Here is a 16,490-nt window from a genome sequence, read left to right on the forward strand (position 1 = left end):
GAAGTTAGACTCCTTTCTATAGGGCATTTTCCATTACGTGGTCATCGGACATTCTGCTGTTATTATTATTTCAATTCAATGAGATGTTGTTTTTTGTTCTGCAATAATTTACAATTTTTTATTCCTATAATGTAGACACAATAGTTTTTCGACTATCCTATAGATGGCGCTGAGATTTTATAATATATTTGGCCATTTGTCGAAATGCAAGGATGTCGGTATTGTTTGGCGATAGCTACTAGTATGACGAAATCTCAGTTTACCAGTCTCTTGAAGATTGTGAATAGCTCAAGATACGAACAAACAACGAGGATAACCTTTCAGGTTCGCTTTACCTCCAGCCGTAAGCTGTTTTAGATAGATACTAAAGCATGTAAAAGAATTCCCCCCGCCCTAAGCTTCCACGTCGAAAAAGAAGACATTCTATTGATATACTATATGTCGTTTTGAAAAGATGGAATAAAAGTCCTGAACTCCTTAGAGAGCGAAGATACGTGATCTTAAAAAGGGATGTCAGATGTTCCATTATCTGAAACGTTATTACATTCAGTTTTTAAGAACTTAACAATACATCGATGTTTAATCTTTATTTTGAAAATCATCTTGAAATGGATAAAATAAAGAATATAATGTATACTATAACATAATATTCAATTTAATAAAAATATTCTTATATTTTATTAAAACTAAGAGTTTATTCATGTATATCAGCGTTAATTGATGTCATATGTAGCAATGGTTTTTACACATGACATTGGTGATAGTATCCGTAATTTTGAGCTTAATCATATATTAAAAAATATATTTTTTAAATAAAATTAAATGTAAGTTCTACGTAACCCTCCGGTAAGAAAATGTCAGAAAATTCAAAAGAGATACATACAACAGGAGAAACAAACCTATATTCATCTCACACCCTAAAAAACAAATGAGTCAGTTAAAAGTATCTCACCGAGCTCAATTTCTTTCAAAATATAGTTCATTAACAGTCAAATTCTTCAGCACTTGGAGACCCTTCAATTAATGAAATTAACAATATGAATTCCACACTCACTATGCCCAGCCACTCTCCCAGCTAACTTTAATCACCTCTGGACAAAAGCCATGGAAAGGTCTGAAGAAATGCGCGTGATTCCTTTTGCCACTTACAGCATTTGCGGGAGCTGCAATTAGGTCACTTGTTCCTCTCCGGTTCGTTCCTGACATGTCTCAGAGGATGGCCTCTGATTTCTACGCCAAGACTATGCACTCTTGCCTTCGTCATTTATTCTACACGTTAATGACCTTTCTAGAGAAGGTCATTAAAAAAAAAAAAGCGACGTCGTTTTTGTCTCTAAGACTTTATTTTTCACCTGTGGAATTGCTAAGGTTAAGCATATCCAAAATCTGCCCACCCTTGGAATGCCTCTCAACACATTTAATAGATTGCATCAAAAGCTCTGTATATGCTTGCTGCTATCGAAGAAAAGAGAAACAATTGAATGAATGAATTATCTCAGCGTGATAGAGAACTCTCTCTCACACAAAGACTGTCACGGATTGTGAATCTTTGAGCCAACTTCCATCATTTCTCCACTTTTCTTAAGCCTTTAAAATCACATGCAGCTGCTGGTCAACATCCGTACCAATTTGAAAAGTAAAAAGAACAAACCATCCATCTTCTCATCGTCTTTTTTATCTAGTGTTATCCACTGGAACATCCTTCTTCACGTAATGTTCCCAAGGATTACAATCTGCAGCTGTTCAAAAAAAAAAAAAAAAAAAAAATCTATAGGCTCTGCAGGTCTTTTTTAACCTATTGTCACATATATTGAAAGAGTACTCTGCAGATTCTAAAGTCTCTGAAATATGAGTTTAATATATATAATAATAAAACAAACACTAGCCGAGAGCCTGTACACAAACACTAGCTCTCGGCTAAAACTCAAAAAAAAAAAAAAAAAAAAACTCATATTAACAAACATGTAAGTTATTTAAGCAGCCTTAACAATCAAATGTTTTCGAATGGTTTGTATTTGAATATAACATTGAGAATAAAATGGGAAAGTGAACTGAAAAATGAAGAAAACAAACGGCTGCTTACATAAAAGTAAATGCATAGTCAGAGTTCCAAGGCAAACAAAATCTTGTTCGTTTGCCTTTCAGTGACGGTTTTATTTATTTTTTTATTCATGTTTCTCTTTTCAAATACCAACAGTAATCTGTCATAATGGGAATATTTCAGAATCCGTGGTAGTATCATCTTTCAATGTCACCTCCCTCTTCTCATAAGAAATAACCGTTCAAGCTCATATTACTTACAACATTTTTCCTCGTTTCTCAGCATATTTTCAGCTCTGACTTTGAATGCAGGATTTTTGTAGCCATCTGCAGTTAAATTCTCCCAAAATGCCTTCTTTGACCACTTCGTGGTGAAAGAAAACTGGAAATGTGTAACAAAAATTTTTTATGTATTGCTTCAACAGACTGCTTCATTCATCGTAATTTTATATGAAACGGTGTTCAGAAAAACTTCATTTGATTAAAAAGAATTTTTTTTTTTTAGTCTGGAATGAATCTTTCCTTGATTATAAGCTCTGCTGTCTTGTTCACAACGCGAACACAAAAACATGGAATTTTCATCAACAGATTGCTTCTTCAGAAATGTACAAGCATGTTGAAATATCCACAAATTAACTATTCGGATTGTTTATATTGTATTTCCGGTTATCAAGAAGACGTCCAATTCAATAATTCTCCTTTAAATAAACAGAACAACGAGTGACTTGGATGAAGGTAATGCCATTCTGTAGCAGAGCACTTCTCTGGGATTATTATTTTATTTATTTATTTTTTCTTTTTTTGGAGGGGGCATATATTCTCTAAAAAAATATAGAAATATCGCCACAACATATTATGGTATTACTTAATTCTAATTTATATATGACCAAAATTAAGTCCCTGAAGCAGACAGGTTTTAAGCTTTGAGTCACCTGACTAGGTATCTAAGATGCACTTTAATGGAAAGTGCACGGGTTCGAATCCCATCTGAAATGTGAAGAACCTTTATAAAGGCTTTTCGATTGAAGGTGAGTCAGAAGAATAGCATTGTTTATCCCAATTAAAATCATTTTGATCCAAGCGTTGCGTCTTGGTTCAGGATCAGTACAAAGCACTTCGCTAGATATCTTCCCTAATATCTCTCAAAATCATTTAAACTTTTTTTTGTTGTTCGCTCTAAATTTCGGAGTGATAAGTCGCCTTCATCCTTATACTGATTGACATCGCATCTGAATTAAACAGAATTTAAGTGATTCTAGTAGTGGAGGCAAACGTAGTTAACCCATGACCCATATGCCTTTGTGGCAGACGGAAGATTTAAATAGGAAATATTTCTTTTTATGGTACTGCCTTGCACTTTAAGTGAATATAATCTTCTTTGTGGCTTTTTGGTCCAGACCATTCTATTGGAATAACAAAAGGAAGTGACTTGTCGTCTGGAATTCATTTCCTCAGTTATTCAACAAGTGTGGTGAATTTTGTGACTCTCACTACTGACCTTGCAGAAGCATTTTTCACAACATGTGCTTGGATTATGTATGCAAGCTATGATCATAAAAAAAAATCAGCTAACGCCTTTTTATTCCCGTATACGGGAGTAGGCGAGGCCATTTAGCCCTATCTAACTTTTGGAGACTGAGTGGGCAGTTCAATCTCCACTGGTACCCAATCAGAGACAGATGGCCCAAAGCTATCACTAATTAAGCGGTACGCAGTGAAGAGAGACGGCTTAAATGTGCCGCCATCTCGTGGTCCCTAGCCCTAACACAATATATTTAATGTCTGAAATAATGTGGGTTCTACGGTCGATTTTCTTGAGTTCACAGGACGAAAAACCCGAGTTTCCGGAGGAAAAACCTGCTTGCCCGTGCCAGAGATCGACTAACTCGGGAACCGGTCGAAAAAAGGCTTAGAAAAATTTTCCTCTAGTCGCCGACTAGACTCGAAACGAAGTCTTCCTTCGTGCGACTAAGCGCGGTGGTGTGCAAACGCCACATCCACTGAGCTACACAGGCTACACAGCTATGATCATATAATTCATAAATTAAAATTAAACACAAACCAAAATAAAAACGATGCACTCAGAGAAAAAACAGTACTAACAATATCTCTTAGAAGAGACAAACCCGGAAAATTTTCAAGCCTGCACAGGCGTCGAACAACCGGGCCATAAAATTCATCTACGACCTAAATGCAATCACGAACGACCATACCCAAGGCGAGATTTGAACCCACAACTGGTTGAGTAGATCTATCCACGCAACCAAACAGACAAACGTCACCACTTGAAATGTAGTCATTTTGAAAAGACTCCGCATATTAAGCTTTTTTTTGTATATTTTTTTACCTACAAAAATTACTGCGGTATCCATGTAGTCAGTGATCTCTTCTTAAACTACACTTTATTATTATTATTATTATTATTATTATTATTATTATTGGCTTATAGCAACTGAATATATTATACGTGTAACTTTGCAATGCTTATACTTCACCTTTCATGTTTTTTCTTTTTCACTTTTCTTTTTTTTTTTTTAAATGCTGAATTCCCTTTTGTTTATTTGCTGTTTCTTTCTTTCTTTACAATTTACTTCCTTCTCGGTGTTTTAGTTGTGTTTTTTCACACTTCCATTGGAGTCTCTTTTCTCCGCCCATTCATCTTTGTCCTTCGCTATGACGATAACCTCCAAACTGTTTCACCTCCTCCTTAATTCAATCTTTCTGAATATCTAGCGGAACTGAAGCATGCGATGAAACTGTCTCCAAAGCTTACAAGAGACCCAGATGGAATTTATTCTATCAATAAACATTGACAAAAAAAAGCTAAAAAAGAAAGAGGATTCCTCGGGGAAGTCATCTATCAGCTGTCCCCGATCATATCGGTGATAACTTGCTCCCAAAAAACCTCGAAGCATTCTTGTGGCAAAAAGTTTAGCATACCTGAGTTTTGTTGCCGATTTTGCAGACGTGTAAGTCCCTCTTATAAAGGCTTTTGTGCAGTACTATCATCACTGCCAGTTTTATCAGGATGACGCGTAATACAATGAGAGAAAAAAATCTATTGATTTTAGGAAAAATACTATAATTATTAGCACGAATCTACCCATGAACAAGTGGTTACTTAGTCAGAATTAAGTGTAATTCAATTATTAGTAAATAATATCGCTAAATGAATCTTTCGGCTGCGTGCACCGATCACACATAAATTAATTATGTTTAATCAGATCCTGGTCTAAAACTAAATTAATAATTCAGCAGACATTTAATACATAAATAAATCCTCTAACGCATTTTCATTTCCCAAAAGGGAGTAGGCGGCACTCTTTACCCGTAAAGTTTTGAAAATTGGTAGGCGGGGATCATTCGCCAAGTCCGCAGTTATGTACATTTTCTAGACTTTGCTAGAAGGAAAGTTAATGTTCTAATTCTGCTATTCGATGTATTTTGTGATCGAGTTTGTTTAAAGTGCTTGGTTTAAAAATCGAGTTTCTTCTGAAAGAATACAAAATCCTACTTGCCTGCTTCAAAGACGAAAAACGACCTAAAAGTCCCATTAATTGGTGATTGGAATCGAACCAATGTCTTTTTCCGGACCCCTCGTATTTAAGGAAATCCTCAGGAGAGTACGCAAGCACTCACATTTCGTATAAACCATTCTGAATAAAAGAACATCAGTAAATACTTATTTTTTTTCATAATATAATGTCAATAAAATTAATCATTATAATTAAAACTTTTAATCAATAACCAGCAAAATGATTTCTCATAATATATCAGTAAAATTTATTAGTATCAGTATAAATACTTATTTTTCCTAATAAAATTTATAATTTTATCAGTAAAATTTGTCTTTCACGAAGTCAGCCAATAAAAATTACGTTTCAGCCATTTTTCCGTTTTTTATTTTTTAATCTATCTGTTTATCTACCCATTACACTTTTTTTCCCAATGCAAAGAATAGCAAACTGTATCATGATTTCGTGATACACCAAAAAATGACAATTGACATTTATGTCTTTAGGGATGCAGCAAGACGCTTTTCATATTCCCCGCTATCTGTTGTGGTTACAGTGAGGGTAAAATTTATGAGCAGTTTGCTCGCCCTGAATGGGCATGGAGATTATGCATCGCTATAGGAGATTTATATAGCTTTTGGTCTTCTATATTTGAATATGTCCGTTGGATCGTATGCTGCAGCTTGCTGAACCAAATCGTTGGGATGTGTGGACGTCTTTAGGAAAAACTTGGATGCTAAGGATTGTAGAAAAGAGAAAATATAGGGAATATTTGTATTTCTATGAAGTTGATTGTTTCTAACATACCACGGGGCGTTCAGAATCATTCTCAAGCACTTGTTATGCACTCGTTGTATCTTGATAATGTTAGTATTAGAGGTGTGGCTCCAGGCTGGAGGGGCGTAGGTGATGATAGGACGAATCGTCATCTGGTATAGCTACAATTTGATTCTGTAACTTAGCTTACTATTTCTATTAATTAGCGGATAGATCTGAGCTATAGCTTTAGATGTCTTTGCGCACATAGACTTGATGCGTTGGTTGAAAGATAGTTTTTTGTCGAGAATTACACCCAGGCATTTTGTTTCTGTCTGCCAGGGAATTTTAGTATTGAATAGTAACACATTTCCTACAGGAGACTTTGGCCTTTTTGAGAAAAGAATGGCTGAGCTTTTATGGGGGTTGACTTCCAATCTCCACTTAGAGAACCAATCCTCCAGCTTTAGAATGTTTTCTTGAAACTTTCTGGTAACGAAATGGGATCTGAGAGATCTGGTTAGTATTGCCGTATCGTCCGCATACAGGGCCAAAATGGAAGTCATCGGATTGTGTGGGATGTCTGACATGTACAGGGTGTTCGGGATAAATTTGACAGTTTCGTAAGGAAAAAGAAAATCTTCTTTGTATCTATTAAATTTAATGAATTGACAAAAAAACATTACAGGCAGAGTTAATTACAATACTATCAACAAGATTTGCTCAAAATAACCACCATTAGCATCGATCACAGCTTCAATTCTGCTTCGGAACCTCGAACAAGCTGATGCTACAGTCTCCCTGGGAAGGGCCGCAAAAACTGTTTTAATTTTATCCATTAACTGGGCTTTTGTATTACTGGAAGTGCGATTGGTGTCTTTTTCAACTGCGCCCCATACAAAATAATCCATGGGGTTAAGGTCTGGGGAGTTTGGAGGCCAAACATTTGGACTGGTGAAGTCGTAGAAATTTTCAGACAACCATTTTTGACTTTTCCCAGAGGTGTGGCAAGGGGCCGAATCCTGCTGCCATACATACGGCCTACCATTGGCTACCCTTGTTATCCAGGGCTTGACTACAGTTAGCAACTCCACGAACAAAGCCCGAATTCCAATGCCAGGGTTCTTCAACACCTGTTCCTGCAGATTTGCGAGGAATTCTGCTGTACGAACGCAATCAGATCGTCTGCTAGGGATCTTTCTTCTTGCTACATCCTCGTAGTCACCATTGCAAGTCTCTAGTTCATGCCTGATTGTTTTTACTGTATTCAGGGAGCATTGGGCAGCAGTCGTAATATCCTTATTTTGATGGCGGGCACGAATCATCATGATACAAGTTATTCTCTTCCATGATTCAGGTGGGTTCCAGCTATCCATCCTTTCTGACATCTTGTATATGAATGAAGAAGGGTCCAAACTTTTAAATGAAGAGAAGTGTGTGTTAATACATGTAACTTACGGAAAAATATAATTAATTATAAATATGTCAAATTTATCCCGAACACCCTGTATATAGAGAACAGCAATGGAGCCAGTAGAGATCCCTACGGCACTCCAGCAAAGATGTGGCGCTGGGAGGATGTAGAACCGTTGATTTTTACTTGCATTGATCTATTCCGAAGATATGAATGGATTAAATGAACCATTTTTAGTGAAGTACCGGCTGAGATAAGTTTGTGCAGAAATCCAAAATGCCAGATTTTGTCAAATGTTTTGGATACGTCTAGGAAAACAGCTCCTGTGCACTGGCGTCAGTTGTAGCTGGTGGTGATGTATTCGACAATTCTGTGGATTTGCGGGGTAGTACTATGGTTTTGACTAAAACCAAACTGTTCTTTAGGGAGGATGTTTAGGTTATTTACTGAAGTTTGGAATCATGAAAGGATGACCTTCTCTGCAACCTTACCCAGATTTGAGATGAGACTGATTGGACGATAATTTTGCGGTAGGTGTGGGTCTTTGCCTGGCTTATGCATAGGAATTACGTCAGCCAGTTTCCAGGTGGAAGGAAAATAGTGAAATCTTAGAACTGCATTTATTATACTGGTCAGGTGCACTACTGCTTTTCGGAGCAGAAGTTTAATGACCCGATTAGTAATGCCGCCTGGCTCAGGAGCTTTTTTTTTCTTTAATTTTTTAATAATGTCATATAACTCAGCAGGTGATGTTGGTGCAATATGGTCAGTGCTGGTGATAGGAGGTTTGAGTGAGTGTCTGACCTTGCTGTGAATCTTATATATGTGGTCAAAGTCAAGGTTTTCATACGAAGGCCTGTATTGCTCCTCCAAGTTGTATGCTATAACTTCTGCTTTGTCTACATCTGTGTGAGCAAGGCCCTGGTCAGAGAATATTGGGGGAAGGGATCTGTGTTTGATTCTGATATTTTTCAGTAGTCTCCAGATGGAGTGATCAGTAGGTGAAATGGAGAATAACGTTTCATCCCAGACTTCGTCTCTATGAGCTTTGAGTGCATCTCTTACTGCCCCATTTAATCTGTTTAGAGCTGTTTTATCTTGTGGTGCACACGCGTTACGGAATCTTTTCTTAGCTCTGTTTTTGTCTCTGATCAAGTTCATGATGTCTTCAGGCAAACGATATGGCTTGGGGGGAAGATTTGTAGGAGGAAGCTACCTTTATAGCAGAATTAATTTGTTGTGTGAGATTTGTAACTGCAGGTTTCTACTTCTTTTGTGTGCGTATGTGAGTAACAGGTCCAATATAATCCTTCAGTGCTGCTGACAGTCTTTCCCATGCAATGTAGGAGTGAGAAAGAGGACGCAGGTATTCTTGATTTCCCAGCTGTAGTAGAATTGGATTGTGATTGGATGATAGTTCATCCATAGATATGATACTGTATTAAAGTTTAGTATCCTGCAGGATAGCTATATCCAGGATATCAGTAGTGCCGAACGTACTGAGATGAGTTGGTTCGGTGGGGCCTGCGACAACAGCGTTTCTTGATCCTAAGTAATTGGAAAGGATGCATCTCCAATTCCACGCAGGATGCTTGGAATTCAGATCCCCTGCAATAATGGTGGGCTCTCTGATGCATAAGATGGCATTTAGATCAGAGCGAAGTAGAGATTTTTGGAGAGGGTTGTAAGCTGAGTAGATTTTCAGTTTGCCAGTGGAGCTGGTGACTACTTCCACTCCTGTGATCTCAAGGTTAGTAGTTGAAGGATTGCTCACAGAGTGGTGCTTAATGTAGTTTTTAATGAAGATGGCAGTGCCGCCGCCTCTGTAGAGTAGTCTGTCATTTCTGTATAGATGATAGCCCCTTATTGTATGATTGTCTGAGGGTCTTAAATGAGTTTCACTGATTAAAATAACATCTGGTCGATACCTATATGTGAAATCTCGGAGTTCCAGAATTTTGTTTTTGAGCCCATTTGCGTTCCAAGCAACTATCTGAAGAGATGCTGGAATGAGTTTGTTACTATTCATTTATGAGAGCTGTGAGGATGACCTGCGTTTCACGAAGAAATCTTTTAGTGGAGGTTTCAGTAGCGTTTAATAGGCTGAAATTTTGTAGCATGTTTGCTAGTGAGGCCGTAATAACAGCTGTTAGGTTTTTAGGTGCTGTTGGTTGATTTTGTTCTGGAACTGGTCTAATTGTACGGGTCACATCGACATAGCTTCTTGTTTGCTTTCGGGTGTCTCTATTATTGGAGGTCTCCGACTGTGGCCGCTGAGTCTCCGGTTTTGATGCCTGGGCCTCTGGTGTTCTTGTACTGTAGAAGGAGAGCTGATTGACTGCCTCCATCCGTCTATTCTTTGGGTGCTGAGTACATACTTGGCAGTTCGCAGGATGAGGGCCACTGCAGTTGGCACATTTGGCCGAGGTGGTCCTCGGCTTTGTGCAGGTATTGGTTGGGTGGATGTCTCCACATTTTAAACATCTATATTCTGCTCTACAAAGATTCTGGGCATGGCCAAACTTCTGGCACCTGTGGCACTGCCCAGTAGATGATCTTTTCCGGAGTGGTTCTGGTGTGACGATGAGACCACAAACTGTTTTTAAGTTGTAGATATCCTTGTATATTTTATGAATCTCAACTAGGACTAATGGCATGGGAGTCTTGTCTGCTTTGTACGTTCTGCTGACCTTGACTGGAGGCAGATCCTGAAAATTCAGGTCAGCAGCTATTTCTGCTGTGTCAATATCGTCACAGACACCACGAAGGACCAATTTTAAGTTTTTTTTCGGAACTCAGCCCAAAGTATGATACTGGATGCCTCTCTCGTCCAGTTCTTTAGTCAACTGTCACTGTTACTGGCTGGATCTTTATGCCTTCATCCATGTTTTTGGCCTTAATGAAACTAATGTGCAGATTGGACATTGTGGATATTAAAGCTGCCCATCTTCGTTTTTCTCTAAGGATGATCGGAAGCACCTTTCCTTTGAGAGAAATAGCGGCGTCCGAACCCTGTTCCATTTCATTATTGTCATCGTGTGGTTCTTCTGTTGTTCTTCGCTTTTTGCGTGCGCGCACTTCTACAAAGTCTGAAGGAATAGAAGGCGCTGAATCTGACTGACCTGCGATAATGTCTGTGACACTTTCCGGGGGAAACGTGTCGTACTGTTTCACTTTTCCCGGCCAATTGTTGTTAAGCAGTTCACCTAGTCATTTAAATTCTTTATATACCTCCTCGAATATTGTCTCAGTTAGCTGTTTTTCTATAATTATGAATGTGAAGTATCTATAATAATAATAATTAAAAAAAACACACGCTTACCGTGCAGTTGTAGTCTTACCGGCACTGCTACAGGACTTTGTACCGAGCTGGATATCAAGGACTTCCATATATCGTATGAACACAAAATACATTACACTAAAGGACTATCGTGAGACCACAATCAACACTCAAAACACACTCGAAACTTTGAAATATAGACTTTACGACGAATTCTCATGAGAAACGAAGTCTTTAGATGTTCCCACGGTAGCTCTAAGACCAGATATCACCACTGGATAGCATCTAACTTACGTCACGAATGCACATCCTATAAAATCTTAATCGAACTCTTCCTATTTTCACCCCCAAAAAAAAAATCACAATCAGCAACCACCAAAAAATGCAAGACAAGACGTTGCTGACTATAAGGGTGAAGCGAAATGCTTTTATAATCCCTGCTATCTGATAAGATTGCTGTGTAGGGAGAAGTTTATGAGCTAAGTGCTCTGCCTGAGTGGGTGCAATTTAAAGATCTTCATTTGGAAGTAGGATGGCCTTGGGTCTCCTGTATTTTGAGAAGTCAGTTTCATCATAATTTGCTGCTTGTTGCACTAATTCATTTGGATGTGAAGAGGATGCTGAGAAGAACTTTACTGCTGAAGACTGCAGGAAAGAGTAGATGTAGGGGATATTTGTGTCCCGGTGGAGTTGGACATTTCTGACATACCATGGTGCGTTTAAGATCACGCGGAGACATTTGCTTTGTACTTTTTTTACTAGCCAGGTCTATTAAACCGCACCTTGTCACCAAGATGTCATCTTTGGGAGATATTGAGTGAAGAGCATGGCGATACTCTTCTGAGGGTTTACTTGCAATCTCCATTCCGATAACCAGTGCTCTAATCTCTGCAGGTTTTCTTGCAGTTTCTTGGTGACAAGGTGCGGTTTAATAGATCTGGCTAGTATAGCTGTGTCGTCTGCGTATAGGGCAATGATGGATGACATTGGATTGTGCGGAATGTCCGCCATGTAAATCGTGAAAAGTATCGGTGCCAGTAGTGACCCTTGAGGAACTCCTGCCAAGATGCGTCGCTGGGTAGATAATATATCATTTAGTTTGACTTGCATTCGTCTGCCACTAAGAAATGACTTTATAATTTGGACTAGATCTAATGGAATGCCAGCTAAAATCAACTTGTATAGTAATCCAAAGTGCCATAATTTGTCGAACGCCTTTTCTAAGTCAAGAAAAACTGCTCCGGTGTATTGGTGCCAATTGTAACTTGTGATAATGAATTCGATTAGTCTATGAATTTGTTGGGTGGTGAAATACTGTGAAATTGGCGAAAACCAAACTGTTCTGAAGGAAGGATGTTTAATTTTTTCACCAAAAAATGCCTTAGTCCTTATAAGGACTGGCTTAAAGGGGCGAAGCAAGGATGCTTTTCATATTCCCCGTTAATCTGTAGAGGTCAGTGTAGGGATAAGGTGTTATTGAGCAATTAGAGCTCTGATCATGGCAGGAGGGTAACAGCAATAGCCGAGCCTCAGTTAGAACCTCATTGGCTACAGCATTGCCATCCATTACCCTCCAAGGGTATTGGATTGAATGAATCTTTTTTTTTTTTTTTGACAATTGACAATTGACATTTATGTCTTTAGGGGTGAAGCAAGATGCTTTTCATATTCCCCGCTATCTGTCCTGGTTACAGTGAGGGTAAAATTTACGAGCAGTTTGCTCGCCCTGAATGGGCATGGAGATTATGTATCGCTATAGGAGGCTAATATAGTTTTTGGTCTTCTATATTTAAATATGTCCGTTGGCTCGTATGCTGCAGCTTGTTGAACCAAATCGTTGGGATGTGTGGACGTCTTTAGAAAAAATTTGGAAGCTAAGGATTGTAGATAAGAGAGAATATAGGGAATATTTGTGTCTCTGTGGAGTTGGCTGTTTCTAACATACCACGGAGCGTTCAGAATCATCCTCAAGCACTTGTTCTGCACTCGCTGTATCTTAATAATGTTAGTATTAGAGGTGTGGCTCCAGGCTGGAGAGGGATAGGTGTTTTTTTTTTTTTTTTAGTATTGATAGCTAAATTGGATATTCTGTTCAGTATGGTGTGTAAATGTATATACATATAAAATTCTTTTTATGTAAAATCAAATTAAATTGAAATAATGATTTTGTGTAATTTTATGTATAACTATGTTTTTAATATTAAAGTATATTTAATACAAATTTACTAGCATAGACCACTATAATGTCACTTTTCCACTATCCTATTGTTATTAAAAGTTGCAGTTAATATGTCAGATACAAAATAATTCGAATTTCCAAACTATTATTTGATAGGAGTTTAAAATCTTTGATATAGGAGTTTTAAAACCTTGATGTATAAAATCTTTTGTACTTTTTAATGGTGAAACTTAAGGTTTACTGCTATAAAATAGTCTTCGTCAAATGTCTCGTCAACAGTATATAAACCTTTTCGTGTATTTATAATACAAGGTGCAGCAATAAAAGGTACTGAATAAAGAAACACAATTAACTCAGTTCCTTTAGACGCATTCGCGTTGGGAGTCTTTTCAACCAACGATGTCGACACTAATCAAAACATGTCAAAGTAAATAATTATTAAATAAAATTTAATTTAATAAATTAAATAATTATTAAATAATAATTTTCGTTGCAGATCGTAATACACATAAAAATAAGGAATTTACGAAGACACCTTTTTAATCTAGCGATCTAATAAGGTGAACTTTGCTATATTTATTTTTCATATTTCATTTCAGATGAAATAAGCATTCCTCTTAGAAGCTTGGGTACATCTCGGATAAAATCTCACTTTTCCAATCTGTTGAAGATCAGAGAGCTGAACGTTCGCGATATGAACAAAGCAATCGCCAGTAAAGAAAAACCTTTCATGTTGGTTTTTTATCTTCCACGAACCATAAGAGTTGTTTTACAAAGCTACCGACACAAATGTAAAAGAATCGGGCAGCTTTCAGGTCGAAAGAGAAAGGATGAACTATTGATATATGTCTCGGACGTGACAGAAGTAGAGGGATGAAAGAGACACGGATAATATTTCCTAGGACACACGCTAATTGGAAAACACTGCAATGGATATCAAATGATGGATGAGAGAGCGAAGAAAGAACGTCAGAAACACTGACAGCATCATTTTCAAAGCTGTTTCTTGATCCAAAGAAGCAACAGAGGACACTTCGAACCAAAACACACACATTCGGACAGTGATGAAGTTAAAGGAGGTACGGAAGAAGACAAAATTAATCGACACTAGACGGATGGATACGCCTGCGAGCGTTAAAAGATTCCTTCACACATACCACGGAATCGAGTAGATGGATGGAAGATACAGAGAACAACCACAGAGCTTCTTTAAAAGCGGGCGAGATAAAGTTTCCCTTCAAGCTCGTGAGTAGAATTTTAAAAAGAAAACATTCCTTAGGGGATTAGCTCTGTATTCATTAAATTACTAGCATATGTGTAATCACAATTAATATTTTTTTTTTATTAAGAAAGTAGATGTTCCCCCAATCGTATTTAAGTGAGTGCGTTTACCTCCCGAAACCCGATTCCTTGTATAGGTAATCTTAATTATCCTCCTCATCTCAAAATCTACGTCTCATTCCTTCATCTTTTCTTTTATCTTCATTTTCTTTGTTCAAAAAATTCCTCTCATCCACTCCCCCCCCCCTAATTTACTATCAAATATCTAGTTTAATATTTTACTTTACACTACTAATTCGAACGGTTCCTTTTCGTTGTTCCATCGCTTTCTACGAAAGCAGCGTTGTCTGTATAATAAAATGGTTTTGTTTGCTTGCTTGAATACGACGGATGTTAAAGTGACCCTTCCATAGCCATAAGCAGGTGACAATCTATACCTTCCAGAATTAAATAGGTGAACAGCCTATAGCATAATGTTGTGAGATTATATCCTGCAGGTTTTATTTTATTTTATTTTTTTTCATTCGAATTCCATTGACATACATTTGTGAATCGCACTTCAAAAAATAAATCGGGGAATATTTTTGGGAATTACACCCTGAAGTTCCAGAAGATAAAAATTTAGTGTTTCCTTGTTAAATATGCACTAAATTATTGATATCTCATGGAGTGCAAAGAGTTATCGAGGGAGGTCAAATGATCCACCGACTAAACTGCGCAATATACTATGTGTATTACATCATCTTTTACCCACTGCAGTATTTCTGCATGTTAATTGAGTGTGTTCTATAGCAAACTTGCTTGTTTTGAGGTAAAAAAGAAGCCTGGAGTTTCCGGGAGAGAAAACCATGCTACCTTCATATGAGAGCGTTCACTCACCTTCCGATGAATACACCCATACAATGAAATGATGGAGAGTCTACAGGAAAACGGTTGTCCTTAACAGGACAGGGAAGCAGGTGGTGTTTGAAATTTCTCTATTAAAAGCAACTAGTGCATCTTCCCCGATTCTCCACACGTATCGTTTAAGGCTTAAATATAAACATAAAAAAATCGAGGGATTGATAAGTTTGAACCTTGAGTAACAATTTAGTAGCATTACGGGGTTATCCCGATTCATCCTCCTAATCCATAACGTACTGGATTAATAAAGATTCCATAACAAAAACAAAGGCTGTATATAGGATATTCTACCAATCCACATAACGTCCTTATAAGGACCGGCTTAAAGGGGCGAAGGCAAGCATCGCACGGTCGTGTAATTCTCGACCTTCCACATAACGTCCTTATCCTTATAAGGACTGGCTTAAAGGGGCGAAGCAAGAATGTTTTTCATTTTCCCCGTCAATGAAGTTCTAATTGAGGCTCGGCTATTGCTGTTACCCTCCTGCCATGATCAGAGCTTTAATAGCTCAATAACACCTTATCCCTACACTGTCCTCTACAGATAACGGGAATATGAAAAGCATTTTTGCTTCACCCCTTTAAGCCAGTCCTTATAAGGACTACGTTATGTGGAGGTTGAATCGACCGTGAGATGCGGTGATTAATACCCTTGGAGAGTATTAATCACCGCATCTCACGGTCGATTCAATAACCTCGAAGGGTATTGGATTGAATGAATCAATCATCCATTTTCCCACATAAGGGCATTAAAGCTCTGATCATGGCAGGAGGGTAACAGCAATAGCGGAGCCTCAGTTAGAACTTCATTGGCTACAGCATTGCCATCCATTACCCTCCAAGGGTATTGGATTGAATGAATCAATCACCGACTATGTAAGTAAAGGTGAAATCTCAAAAATACGGACGATCTCTAGGCCACTCCATAGTGGGCGAAAGACCGTCCTAATCTCAGCGTTGGTTCCACTTAGTGACGGGCTCCCCGACCACTGAGCAGAACCGCTCATATTCCGAGGAAAATAATTCACCGGAAAGTACCCCTCAGCGCGCCGTGCCGGAGAACACTTTCCCCGGAGACTCAAAGTGCTCCCTTACGGCAAAACCTAAGAGAGCGAACTCATT

At 38.1% G+C, this 16,490-nt stretch overlaps 1 protein-coding gene across 4 annotated transcripts in view; it reads right to left on the reverse strand.

Moving 5' to 3' along the window:
* The window catches only part of LOC150108098 (beta-1,4-galactosyltransferase galt-1), a 106,514-nt gene that overhangs the window by 43,837 nt on the left and 46,187 nt on the right, over positions 1 to 16,490 (reverse strand). Inside the window, exon 3 of one of the 4 annotated variants that reach the window (XR_016550643.1) lies at positions 5,609 to 5,696. The exons of the other annotated variants lie outside the window; for them this stretch is intronic. The gene's annotated coding sequence lies outside the window, so the exon portion shown is untranslated. Of the gene's footprint in view, positions 1 to 5,608; positions 5,697 to 16,490 lie in introns of those variants that run through there. 4 annotated transcript variants of the gene reach the window in all.

This window comes from Typopeltis vanoorti, chromosome 3, assembly GCF_054136105.1.
Source record: "Typopeltis vanoorti isolate ZY-2024b chromosome 3, IOZ_Tvanoo_1.0, whole genome shotgun sequence".
Classification (NCBI taxonomy): Eukaryota; Metazoa; Arthropoda; class Arachnida; order Uropygi; family Thelyphonidae; genus Typopeltis; species Typopeltis vanoorti.